Genomic DNA, 13,011 nt, shown 5'->3' on the forward strand with positions numbered 1-13,011 from the left:
TCTTTTCTGATTTTTAAGCAGTTTGTTTATGATGAACCTTGGTGTGGTTTTCTTTCTATTTATCATTATTTTGGCTACTGAGATTCTTTTGTCTATGTACTTATTGTTTTCATCAAGTTTAGAAAGTTTCTATCCATTATTTAAATATTATTTTTGTTTTGCATTTTGTATTTACTTAAATACTTCATTTAAAATACATTTTATTTAAATGCATTTTGTATTTACTACTGCTTTTTCTTTTTTGAACTCCAATTATATGTATACCATATCACTTAAAGCTGTCTCACACATTTAATGGTCTGTTCACTTTTTTTCATTCTCTTTTCTCTTTGTTTGATTTTATTTTTTTAATTTTATTTAATTTAACTTTACAATATTGTATTGGTTGTGCCATATATCAAAATGAATCTGCCACAGGTATACATGTGTTCCCCATCCTGAACCCTCCTCCCTCCTCCCTCCCCATACCATCCCTCTGGGTTGTCCCAGTGCACCAGCCCCAAGCAACCAGTATTGTGCATCGAACCTGCACTGGCAATTCATTTCATATATGATATTATACATATTTCAATGCCATTCTCCCAAATCATCCCACCCTCTCCCTCTCCCACAGAGTCCAAAAGACTGTTCTATACATCAGTGTCTCTTTTGCTGTCTCGTATACAGGGTTATTGTTACCATCTTTCTAAATTCCATATATATGCGTTAGTATACTGTATTGGTGTTTTTCTTTCTGGCTAACTTCACTCTGTATAATAGGCTCCAGTTTCATTCACCTCATTAGAACTGATTCAAATGTATTCTTTTTAATGGCTGAGTAATACTCCATTATGTATATGTACCACAGCGTTCTTATCCATTCATCTGCTGATGGATATCTAGGTTGCTTCCATGTCCTGGCTATTATAAACAGTGCTGCGATGAACATTGGGGTACACGTGTCTCTTTCAATTCTGGTTTCCTCAGTGTGTATGCCCAGAAGTGGGATTGCTGGGTCATAAGGCAGTTCTATTTCCAGTTTTTTTTTTTTTTTTTTAAGGAATCTCCACACTGTTCTCCATAGTGGCTGGACTAGTTTGCATTCCCACCAACAGTGTAAGAGGGTTCCCTTTTCTCCACACCCTCTCCAGCATTTATTGCTTGTAGACTTTTGGATCGCAGCCATTCTGACTGGTGTGAAATGGTACCTCATAGTGGTTTTGATTTGCATTTCTCTGATAATGAGTGATGTTGAGCATCTTTCATGTGTTTGTTTATTTTAAAGTGTTACTGTTTCTCTGATTCCTTGTTCACTAATCTTTCCTTCTGTAGGGTCCAATTACTTTAATTGCATCCAAAGTATACTGGATAGATTCATATTAGATAAACTTCATTATTTAATCTTAGAATTTATATTTTTAAAATATCTCTAAATATAATTTTATATTTATAAATATAAATAAATATATTTATTTATAAATATATCTCTAAATATAATTTTCTGTATCTCAAATGACATGATTTTTTCTCAACCTTCTTGACTATATTAAATACAGTCAGAATAACTTCTTAATGTCATGTCTAGTATTCTATCAGTGTCCTGTTTGCTGCTTTAAAAACCTACTTTCTTTCTTATTTTTGTTTTATTAAAATATTATTAACAACTAAAAGGTGTGTCCATTTAGGTTATACAAGGTGAATTTTATAGGTGTGCAATGTGTTGATTTTATTCTCAGCCTTGTGTGAGCTTGAAAATCATTCCCTCCAGTTTTCCTGGATGATCCTTTCCCAGGTCCTGCTTAGTTTCTTCATACACCTTCACTGATCAGTACTCAGCTGAAAGCAGAGCGGTGTCCCTTTAGAGCTCTAGCTCTTTTTTCTGTAGCTTCCTCCTCTCTGGATTTGGACTTGAAAACTAGCTGCCTTGCTCTCCCTGGCCTCTCAATTCCATCCTCAAATCCTTTCCCGATGGGTTCCCTCTCCCTATCTCATTACCTGGAAATTCATCATTCAGGGAAGTAAGTTGGGAAAATAAAAGGGTTCACTTCATTTGTTCCTCATCTCTCAGGGATCACTGTCCTATGTTGTTTGATGTTCAATATCTTAAAATTGATTTTTCACACTTATTTCTGTTTTATTTTTATTGCTTCAGGTAGAAGGGCAAAACACAGTCCCTGTTTCTTCTTGGTCAGAAGCAGAAATCTAATCCTCCGCACTTTTCTATTTTCCCCATCAGAAAACAAATCCGTTCAGTTCAGTCACTCAGTCATGTCCGACTCTTTGCAACCCCATAGACTGCAGAAAACCAGGCTTCCCTGTCCAGTACCAACTCCAGAGCTTGCTCAAACTCATGTCCATCAAGTTGGTGATGCCAACTTAATTAATCAAATATTAAACAAATATTTCAGTATATTTTAGAATGGGTGGCAATGGAGAAAAGCTGAGAAAGAAAGGTAAATAGAGAGAGACAAAGAGGAGAGAGATAGAGTGGAGAGAGACAGACAGCAAAGAGAGGAGGAGAGATTTGGGGGTATTTTATGCTAATATTCCTAAGAGCTGCCAGAGTGAAAGGACTAGACATGAAAAAAAGTAACAGGTGCTGCTCAATCTAATGAAATCACAAGTAAATTCAAAGGAGCTGAATTTAGAATCCAGCCAGAATGAAGATCAAAACTGACTCTGTAGCCAAGACATGGAAGCAACCTAAGTGTTCATTGACAGGTGAGTGGATAAAGAGGTGATATACATACAGAAAGGAATATTACTCAGCTATTAAAAAGAATGGAATAACAACATGTGCAGCAACATGGATGGAAATATAGATTGTCATACTGAGTAAAGGAAGTCAGACAGAGAAGGACAAACACTGTATGATATCAGTTTTATTCAGAATCTAGAAGAATTGATGCTTTTGAACTGTGGTGTTGGAGAAGACTCTTGAGAGTACCTGGGCTGCAAGGTGATCCAACCAGTCCATCCTAAAGGAGATCAGTCCTGGGTGTTCTTTGGAGGGACTGATGTTGAAGCTGAAACTCCAATACTTTGGCCACCTTATGCAGAGAGCTGACTCATTTGAAAAGACCCTGAAGCTGGGAAAGATTGAAGGTCGGGGGAGAAGAGGACGACGGAGGATGAGATGGTTGGATGGCATCACCGACACAATGGACATGGGTTTGGGTGGACTCTGGGAGTTGGTGATGGACAGGAAGGCCTGGCGTGCTGCAGTTCATGGGGTTGCAAAGAGTCGGACACGACTGAGCAACTGAACTGAATTCAAAAGTAGACATGAACTTATAAAACAGAAATAGACTTACCGGCTTAGAGAATGAACTTACTATTACCAAGGGAGAAGGAGGGAGGGGGAGGAATAGATAGGGAGTTTGTGATGGACATGTACACACTGCTGTATATGAAATGAATCACTAGCAAAGATATACTGTATAGCAAGGGAACTCTGCTCAGTATTACTAACAACTTATATGGGGGAAGAATTCGAAGATTAATAGATACATAAACATATTACTGAATCACTTTGCTCTGAACTTAAAACACAACATTTTTTTTTATCAATTACACTCTAAAATGAAATAAGTTGACTGACAGGTGGTCTTTCAGAAGTAGCAAGAAAGAATTTTATCATAAGTATAGTAAATAAGTTATCTGTATTTCATAGAAGAGAAAATCAAACTAGAATGTTTAAAAAACAGCCTAAGTTCACTCAGCTTGTGCAGACAACAATCAAATTGGAATTCTATACTCCAAATCACAAGTGTTCTGTTCTTTTCCCTTTACTTCAACTCTGACCAATTATAGAAAATGAAGCCAATCATTTTATAGATATCTGTCCCAAACTTCTGCATAAACCATATCATCCACACCTAGGGCTCAATTGCCATCTCTGAGCAAAGTCTTTTTAATATACAGCTTGACTCCTGATTTCTCTCCTGGACTTCACTAATCTATCTTTATCTGGAAGTCTAATCATCAACACAGTCAACCAGTCATCCAACTTACATCATTACCTTATGAAGTCATCATTCTTAAGCTTCTCCTCTTATTCAATCAATGGTTGCATCAGAGTTCTTTACTTATACTAGTAGGATCATTGTTGATGACTATCCATACATGAAAGATCCTCAAATCCAATACTGTAACCATGAAATTCCCATATTCATCCTATCTTTTCATCTCATTGGTTTCTAAGTCTTTGCTGCCTTTATGTACACTGTCTCTATGGTCCTCTAACTCATTTGTCCCATTCCCAATTGATCCTCTATACTGTCGAAAGACCAGTCTTTCTAAACCTAACATCTTAACCTGATCTCATCACGAGAGTATGAGAAAATATTCACTGACCTGATATTTCTACAGAAAAAAGCCCAGTATGATAAGATTTTTGACAAGCTTCATCAAACCATTTCACCTTCATCTCTTAAACAAATGCTCATTAAAGTCCTGAGAGGATCTCTCTCTTCCCTTGCCTTTGATAATAAAAATTACTAGCAATTGGTTGTTGGTTTTTATTTTCTCATCTGACTGTCACAGGTTCATAATGTAGACATTGCAGTGTCCATTTCCAAAGCACAGAGAGGTCAAGTTCTTATATGGAAGAAACCATTAGCCTTGACTTCCAATTTCCTCTTTTTATTGTATTTAAAAAGAAGTAAAAAATGGTAACACCATCCTAATATTAAATGTATTAAATATGTATTAAATGTATTAAAATAATGTATTAAATATATTAAAATAACCAACTATGAAATACTAGTCACAGGAAAAAGTGGGCTTAAAACTCAATATCCAAAAAAATAAGATCATGTCATTTGGCCCCATCAATTCATGGCAAGTAGATGGAGAAAAACTGGAAACTGACAGATTTATTTTCTTGGGCTCCAAAATCACAATGGATAGTGACTGCAGCCATGAAATTAAAAGATTCTTGCTCTTGGAAGAAAAGTTATGACAAACCTAGACAGTATATTAAAAAACAGAGAAATTATTTTGCTGACAGTGGTCTATATGGTCAAAGTTATGTGTTGGTTTTTTTTTTTTTTTCCCAGTAGTCATTTACAGATGTAATAGTTGGAACATAAAGAAGGGTAAGCATCAAAAAGTTGATGCTTTCAAATTTTGATGCTGCATAAGATTCTTGAGAGTCCTTTGGACAGCAAGGAGATCAAACCAATCAATCCTAAAGGAAATTAATACTGAATATTCATTGGAAGAACTGACGCTGAAGTTGAAGCTCTAATACTTTCACCACTTGATGTGAAGAGCCAGCTTATTGGAAAAACCCTAATGCTGGGAAAGATTGGGGGCAGGAGGACAAGGGGCTGTCAGAGGATGAGATGGTTGGATGGCATCACTGACTCAATGGACGAATATGACAAAACTTCAGGATATAGTGAAGGACAGGGAAGCATGGTGTACTACAGCCCATGGGGTGTCAAAGAATCGGATATGACTTAGCAACTGAACGACAGTCATAGGCAATAAAATAACGAGCAATCCACCATTATCTAGTATGTGTACTATGGAAGTTTATTAAAATCAGGCAGACCAACCAACAATACTAACACCTATAATGGTATCAGAAGACTTAAGAGGTCTTCACAAAGTGAAGTTATAATTATAGGCTTATAGATATTTGGTGAAGTCAGTTTCAGAAAAGTACTTACTTGGAGATAATAAACCCAAGGCCAGATAAGAGAAAATTTTAAAAGGAATGCAAACTTTACTTTAGGAAGGCTCCATATAGAAATAGAGTTTTAGGGGCTTGGTTAGGTTCTACTTCCTCATCTATAGATCAGATTCTCTCTGACCTTGTGAAGACAGTGAAAATCTAATCTTTGAAGGAAGGCAGATGAGTGAATATGACAAGTTGGAATTAATAACTATCTTAAGCCTCATCACTGTGTTAGCTTTTATTTATATATACTTCTGATACCTCCATTCTTTCACCTTTCTATTATTTCTCCAATACTCATAAATCATTGCTTTCAAGTATTATTATCAGATAAATATTGATCAGTCCATTGACTCCAATCTAACTATCTGAGGTTGTTGCTGTTTGGACAAATTAGATAAATCTTTGTTATACTTTGCTAACATGTCCTAAAATTAATCTTCTATCTCTTTCTTCTATACCAATGGGCAGTCCTCAACATGAGTCCAAGCCATTAAAAAAAACTACATATATCATTAATGATTCCATGAAAAAAACAAATATGTTTCGTACATTTAGCTATCTGGTCCAGAGAGGGATTACAAATGCTATGAAAATTTCTAAGTATACATTTTAATTCTTTGTATATTGTGGTTTATATAATAAGATATTTCATATATTTCAATATTTTACAATTATTTAATAGGCTTTCTTTATTGTAACATCTATAGCACAGATTTCATGTCCTTTTTTTTTCCTAAGTGCTAATGAGTTCATTTATACTTATATATTTATATTATATGAATATATTTATATATTCATTGGATTTAAGGAACCAGGTGTCTGGAATAACAGGATTAAACAGAGTACTAATAGTTTTTGAATATTCATTGGAAGGACTGATGCTGAAGCTGAAGCTCCAATACATTGGCCACCTGATGCAAAGAGTAGACTCATTAGAAAAGACCCTGATGCTGGGAAAGATTGAAGGCAGGAGGAGAAGGGAACGACAGAGGATGAGATGGTTGGATGGCATCACTGACTCAATGGACATGAGTTTGAGCAAGCTCAGGAGATAGTGAAGGACAGGGGAGCCTAGTGTGCAGCAGTCCATGGGGTCACAAGAGTCAGACACTACTGCGCAACTGAACAACAACAGCAACAACTAATAGTTTCACTGAAACACCTTTTATCTTCTTGTGAATTTACAAAAAAAAAAAAAAAAAAAAAAAGATGTCAGCATCTGAAGACTAACAACATGCCACTAAACTCCCTGATATTTTTTTTCTTGACTGAAACTCATCCACTCTACTTCTAGTCAGGATATATTTCTGCAGATATTTTATATCTGTATATAGATATTCACATTATACACACACATATCTGCATACAGAAACATATCCACACATTTAAAACACAGCCACACATTTAGAGAATATGTAATTATTTCTATTCCATTTAGTTATGTTAAAAAAGAGTTCATACTAGTTTGCTAACACTGCCATAACAAACATCAGGGACTGGGTGGCTTAAACAACAGAAATTATCAGGTCATAGTTTTGGAAGCTAGAAGTCCAAGATTAGGATGTTAGCAGGTTTAAAGTCTTCTGAGGCCTCTGCTTGGCTTCTAGAGCGTCACCTTCTCACTATGTGCATTCAAATTTTCTTTTCTTATAATGACACAAATCAGATTGTATAAGGGCCTACAATAACAGCCTCGTTTCAATTTAACCATCTTTTAAAGGTCATATCTTCAAATACAGATGCATTCTGAGGTACTAGGTATGTGTGGGAGTAGGGGATGGGAGGCTAGGCCTTGAACATGAGAGTTTTGAAGGGACACAACTCAGTGTTACACAGAGGCCAATAATAAATTAGCTAAAAATCTAGTAAAGTAATTACATTTGCATATTGTTGTTGTTGTTATATCAGTTGTTGTTGTTCAGGTGCTCAGTCGTGGTCAACTGTTTGCGACCCCATGGACTGCAGCACACTATTGAGTAATGCCATCCATTGAGTCAGTGTTGCCATCCAACCATCTCATCCATTGTCATCCCCTTCTCCTTCTGCCTTCAATCTTCCCCTGCATCAGGGTCTTTCCTAGTAAGTTGGCTCTTCTCATCGGGTGGCCAAAGTATTGGAGCTTCAGATTCAGCATCAGTCTTTCCAATGAATATTCAGGATTAATTTCCTTTAGGATTGACTGGTTTGATCTCCTTGAAGTCCAAGGGGCTCTCAAGAGTCTTCTCTAACACCACAGTTCAAAAGCATCAAGTCTTCAGTGCTCAGCCTTCTTTATATCCAACTCTTCACATACATTTGTATATTACATGTACATAATTTTGAATACTCACCAATATGCTAATTTAATGTTTAAGTTATATTTACACTGAAGTAGCACCTCACACTGATCAGAATGGCCATCATCAATATGTCTACAAATAATAAATGCTGGATAAGGTGTGGAGAAAAGTGAACTCTCCTATACTGTTTGTGAGGAGGCAGATTGGTACAACCACAATGGAGACCAGTATGGAAGTTCTTTAAAAAACTAATAATAGAGTTGCCATAGAATATTGAAATCTACTTCTGGGCATATATACAGAGAAAAATGCTAATTCAAAAAGATACATGCACCCCAATGTTCATAACAGCAATATTTGCTATAGGCAAGACATGGAAGCAACCTAAGTGTCCACTGACAGATGAATGAATAAAGATGTGGAATACATATACAGTGTAATGTTACTCAACTATAAAAAGGATAAAACAATGTCATTTGCAGCAACATGGTTGGACCTAGAAATAATTATACTAAGTGAAGTAAATTAGAGAAAGACAAATAGATGATACCATCAATTTGTGGAGTCCACAAAAAATGATAAAAATGAATTTATTTACAAAATAGACTCACAGATACAGAAAACAAGCTTATAATTACCAAAAAGAAAGGAGGATGATGGATAAATTGAGAATTTGAGACTAACTGATTGCGGCTGTTGTTTAGTTACTAAGTTGTGTCTGACTCTTTTGCAACTGCATAGACTATATGGACGGAGGAGCCTGGAAGGCTGCAGTCCATGGGGTTGCTGAGGTTCGGACATGACTGAGAGACTTCACTTTCACTTACATGCATTGGAGAAGGAAATGACAACCCACTCCAGTGTTCTTGCCTGGAGAATCCCAGGGATGGGGGAGCCTAGTGGGCTGCCGTCTCTGGGGTTGCAGAGTTGGACATGACTGAAGCGACTTAGAGCAGTAGCAGCAGACTCTATAGCCCACCAGGCTCCTCTGTCTGTAGGATTTCCCTGGCAATAATACTGGAGTGAGTTGCCATTTCCTTTTCTAGGGGATCTTCTCGACCCAGTGATAGAACCTGTGCCTCCTGCATTGTCAGGAAAATTCTTCACCACTGAGCCACCAGAGAAGCCTGAGGTTAATAGATACCCGATTACCTAATGCTACCTACGAAACAGATAAATATCAAGGACCTACTATAAACATGAGGAAATATATTCAATATCTTATCATAAACTACTTTGGAAAAGAATCTGAAAAAGAATACATGCACACACATAACTGAATTATTTTGTTATATACTTGAAACAATATTAATCAATATATTTCAATTTTTTTAAAATTTAGAAAGAAATAAAAATATCACTAAGCCAACAAAAATAATTTATTTAACCCTGTATCCCCAAATAAAAATTAAAATTTGTCATTATGAGACTATTTGTTTAAGATCAGATAAACTTATGTATGATACATTGATATTACTTAGACTTTCAGTGATTAAAGAAGAGACTTAGAAAATTGCACATCACATTTAACAATGAGTGTCTACCCCAACTATCTCCTGATATATAGATAGAGCACTAAATATCCCTTAATATTTACAGATATTATTTGCTACTAGAGACTGAAAGAGCACAGAGAGGGTTCCTAACCAGCAATTTTTTCACAGCCACTTTCACTTCTCTGTTCCATAAACTATAAATGATAGGATTCAACATGGGGTTAAGCCAGCATATACCAAGGCTATAAATTTATCTATTTCCTGTGAATCTATATTTGACGGCTTCAGGTACATGGAGAGAGCTGTCCCATAGAATAAAACCACTACACTCAGGTGGGCTGCACATGTTGAAAAAGCTTTGCTTCGATCATCCAATTACTGATTCTTAGGATGCTAGAGAGGTGAATGCATAAGAAATACAAATGAGGAGCATTGGCATGAGAAGAAGAAGTACACTGATCACCAGCATGATTAAGTGCACCTTGGAAGTGTCTACACAAGCCAGTTTCAGGACGGCAAGAATCTCACAAGCGAAATGATCGATGACACCACTTCCACACAGTGACGGCTGCAACAGACACAGTTCCCACCAGGGCAGTGAAGGAGCCTGTCACCCACGAGCCAGCTGCAATCCGAACACAAATCCTCTTGTTCATGATGATGGGGTATCTCAGGGGCTCGCAGATGGCTACATATCGGTCATACGCCATCACAGACAGGAGCACACACTCAGTGGAGCCCATGGCCAGAGAGAAGTACATCTGAGCAGCACACCCTGAGAATGAGATGGTGTTTTTCTCTGAAATAAAATTTTCCAGGATTGGAGTCAGGGCAGAAGAAGTATACCAGATGTCCAGATATGACAGGTTGCTCAGGAAGAAGTGCATGGGCGTGTGTTGGTGAGAATTCAGGACACTAACCGAGATCAGAATAATATTGCCCAGTAACGTGATCAAGTACATCAGCAGGCACAGCACAAATATGGTGATTTCAACTTTGGGATAGTGAGTAAATCCCAGAAAAATAAAATTAGAAATGACTGTTGCATTTGTCTTGTCCATTTTATTCTTCTTTATTCATCTGGAATAGTGAATAAAAGTACACATGGCCTATGTTTAAAATTTACACTCTACCAACTTTTCAAGGAGTTTTTGTTGGAGGAACTTTAAAGGGAGCATTGCCTTCCAATATTACTAGCAATATTCACTCATTCATCCAACATTTACTGAATACACTCTAAGGCACTGAGAATCTAGAGTGAGGTTATACAAGCTCTTCTCTTAGGCAAATCAAAATCAAATAAAAGACACACTCAAGTAAATTAAAAGTTACAATAACATGATATACATATGCCCCAAGATACTAGGCAAACACAGAGACAAATGCTAACCTATGTCAGGGGTATTGCTTAGTAAGATATTTTGAGATTTGTTTTAATCAAAATATGAACTGGCCTCAGTCAAGTTAAAGATCAGAAGAAGTTTCTGGGCAAAGAAACATTTTTTTGTGGTTGTAAAAGTTGAAACAGGAAAGGTTTTGGTTGCACTCCAAAAAGTTTCACATTATGTGGAAAAAAAAAAAAAAACAGATGGAAATGCCACATACTAAGGAATATAAACAAGAGATCAGCAAGAATCCATTCACTCTAACACTATGTGATATCTGTCTTCAAGAAGGCATTTTTGACTACGGAATAATCTTCAACCCATCCTTTATTACAAAGGTAAGTAATTCATAATGTAAAGCAAATTATTTACAATATATCTCACAACTGATCACATATGGAAGTATGTTTGAAAACCACTGTCTTTCAAAATAGAGTTCAAACAAATTCAGTCACAAATTACACAAGCCTCACATTCTCGTCATTGCCTACTTCTCTGATCTCATCTTCCAACACTCTACTTCTACCTTCTGGTCTAAAACAAGCACTCCGTGGGTCCAGATTCTTAGCATGCAGATTTATTTTTTATATATTTTAATATGCAATTATCTATCTGAAGTACCTTTCCTTCCTGGCTTTAATCTTAACTTTCTTGAATATTTCAATTAGTTATCAAAACTGTATGCCATAAATCATAAGTACAGCTTCATTTTTTGTACACAGTTATGTTGTTCAAGTATATCACACTGCCTATACCCAGATATGCACATCCCTATTGCCGCTGCAGTGGAGGCTGAGCTTGTGAAGAGATTGTTCCTCACAATACTAGCAAAGCGATAAGTCATGTTTAAGATTTTTAATTATACATGGCTGCTTTGAACATGACAAGTTTTTGATATGTGTTAAGATAAATGCATTTTCACTTAGGTTCTCTGTGTCAACATAAAAGCCTGAAGACCTCTGAACTTGTTATATACATCTGCAAAATTCTCTGATCATTTCTCTGATCTCAAAGAAACCAGTTGAATTAAGAAACAAAATGATTAGCTCTTAGTTTTAAGTATTTGATATACAATGAGATGTGAAAAGACAATGATCACTTGTGCTCTTAGAAGAGGAAGAAATACTTTCCAAAAGGTCATCGTCGGTAAGGAATTAGAGCACTGTCAGAGTGTGAGATTTTAGGCTCCGAAATCAACCCTGCTGTTTACTGGCATGCAAAATTTAGCAAATCACTTGACCTCTTTGAAACGTGATTTTACCGGCTCTCTGGTGGCTCAGCAGTAAAGAATCTGCAAGAGGTGCAAGAGATGCAAGAGACACAAGTTTGATTCATGGGACAAGAAGAAAGCCTGGAGGAGTGTATGGCAACCCCCACCAGTATGCTTGTCAAGAAAATGCCATGGACAGAGGAGCCTCACGGGCTACAGTCCATGGGGTCACAAAGAGTTGGACACAACTGAAGGGTAATAGTTTCTATCTTGTGAAGATTTTCAAGATCTAGATTAACTTGCTTTACATTCTCCCTCCATAATCCCAATTCCATGATCGCTTTAATGTTTCTCAGAATCACAATAGTGGTTTATGATTTCATGTTCTCCCTGCGTTCCTGAAGCATAATTGCCTCTATGCTGCTATGGTGCTGGCCCATTGACTCAGATTTTTAAAACATAGCAAATTTTTCAAAATTTATTAAAATTTCAACCTCCAATCTATGTATGAAAATGAAACATTTTACCAATTATTTCCAGAAAGGCAAAAGTTAGACATGTCTGATCTCTAACGTCCACTTTGGTCAGCAAATACCTCCACTCCACTGAGGGTTTCTCCATTGGGTTTTCCCCACCCAGCACTCAGTTTTCTTTTTCTGGCTCTGGGTCCTCGTGTTCCCTCTCCCTTCACCTGCTCTTCTGTCTACTTTTAGAAACAAAACAATGAAGTCTTCACCTTTTCTCATCCAGATGGAGTCCCACTCATTACCTCATTCTTATCTTACATCTTTGTCAGGGTCTCACCTACTCCAAGTCACTTTATATTTTCTCTTTCTCTAAAATGATTTCTGATTACAATGCTAAGATAATTAAGCTTTTTTCAACAAATTCCTCTCTTTCTTTCTAAATGTCAGAGCCAGAATAGACTCTAAACTCCTAACCCAACCTTCTCATTTTAAAATTGACAGATAAT

At 36.6% G+C, this 13,011-nt stretch overlaps 1 pseudogene; it reads right to left on the reverse strand.

The window, feature by feature from the left end:
• Positions 1-9,384: 9,384 nt before the first annotated feature.
• On the reverse strand, positions 9,385-10,504 carry LOC129651764 (olfactory receptor 13F1-like; annotated as a pseudogene).
• Between the last annotated feature and the right edge of the window lie 2,507 nt (positions 10,505-13,011).

Source organism: Bubalus kerabau, chromosome 4 (genome assembly GCF_029407905.1).
Source record: "Bubalus kerabau isolate K-KA32 ecotype Philippines breed swamp buffalo chromosome 4, PCC_UOA_SB_1v2, whole genome shotgun sequence".
Lineage (NCBI taxonomy): Eukaryota > Metazoa > Chordata > Mammalia > Artiodactyla > Bovidae > Bubalus > Bubalus kerabau.